Raw genomic sequence first — 1,363 nt, forward strand, 5'->3', positions numbered from 1 at the left:
ATGTCTCGGGCACGGCACAACGCGGTGGTCTCGCGCCTTCGCACGGCCGCTGCCCGCGACTACACCGTAGCGTACGAGAACCGGCCGGTCGGCGACACCGGACTGCGTCCTGACCTTGTCCTGGTTCGCGGGGAGGAGGCCCTGGTGATCGACGTGGCTTGCCCGTTCGAGAACACACCGGAGGCCTTTACCAACACGCGAAACGACAAGGTCGCACGCTACCAACCCGTCGCCGACTACCTGCGTCGCCGCTACCAAAGAGTAACGGTGGCCGCCGTCATCGTCGGGGCTCTCGGCGCTTGGGACCCGGCCAACGACCGCGTCCTTCTGCGTCTGTGCTCCCGCACCTACCTGCGTCTGTTAAAGAAACTCTGCGTGAGCGAGGTGGTGGCAGCGTCCCGCGCCATATACCACGCGCACGTGGGACATGGACGCAGCTAGACCACCGCTGACTAAGGCAGGACCTACCGTACCACGTCGCCACATCGCCTACCACCTGCCAAGTACCCTGGGTAAGCCGCTGCAGTCCCGAAGGTTCCTGTGATGACTAACACCCTGGCGTCCTTGTATCACCATCCGTGTCCGGTTTCCAACTGGCTCTCCCGGTGCAATGTACAGGAACTAAACGATGTCGTCCGGCTAATTCAAGACAACCTATGCATTGTCTGAAACATAATAAAATTCCACTCTGTTCTTATCAGCTTAATATCTGATACGGATCCTATTTGGATCCAAGATATTAAACTTATTTTTGTGATGCGGCGGAGTGCTTGAAGCTTGCTTCACCTCCGCCACGGGTTGGCCCGGTATTGCACTACCTCCGGGATCGGCCCACTCACCCCCTGCGGGGTGAGTTCGACAATAAATTCAATGATAGAAGGAGTGTTCGGATTTACCCATGATACCGGGGTAAACGGCTTGGGTGCGTCGAGTGTCCGAGACGGTGGCGGCACGCCGCCCCGGCTGACGCGGTATTCGCGTGCAGGGAGTGCGCTAGCTGTGTTTACACTTACGATTGCTCTGGGAAAATAAATGTTTCCGTGTGTATTTCATATATGGAGGGTCTCTTTTATTTTGTTATGTTCACACGTACATACTCAAGTTTCTTATTTTTTTTAACGTTCCTACTCATATTAATAAAACTATTGAGGAAATTATCATTACTGTTTCGGAGGAAAGCTAGAAGTGTGTATACGATGTGTATGCATGTGCGATGTGTATGTATGTATGTGTGTAGAAGTGTGTATGTATGTGCCAAGCTATTTCCGCTTTTCGAATTCACCCGTTTCGCAACGAAAAATAAAAAAAGCCTCTAGAAAATGGGGTTTGGTTGGTGTTTCTGTTTACAGTTGCAGTGGCAAGC

At 52.9% G+C, this 1,363-nt stretch overlaps 1 pseudogene; it reads left to right on the plus strand.

Moving 5' to 3' along the window:
* The first annotated feature begins 672 nt into the window (after nt 1-672).
* On the plus strand, nt 673-840 carry LOC142766463 (U2 spliceosomal RNA; annotated as a pseudogene).
* Nucleotides 841-1,363: the final 523 nt, after the last annotated feature.

The sequence above is a fragment of the Rhipicephalus microplus genome, chromosome 6, assembly GCF_043290135.1.
Source record: "Rhipicephalus microplus isolate Deutch F79 chromosome 6, USDA_Rmic, whole genome shotgun sequence".
NCBI lineage: Eukaryota > Metazoa > Arthropoda > Arachnida > Ixodida > Ixodidae > Rhipicephalus > Rhipicephalus microplus.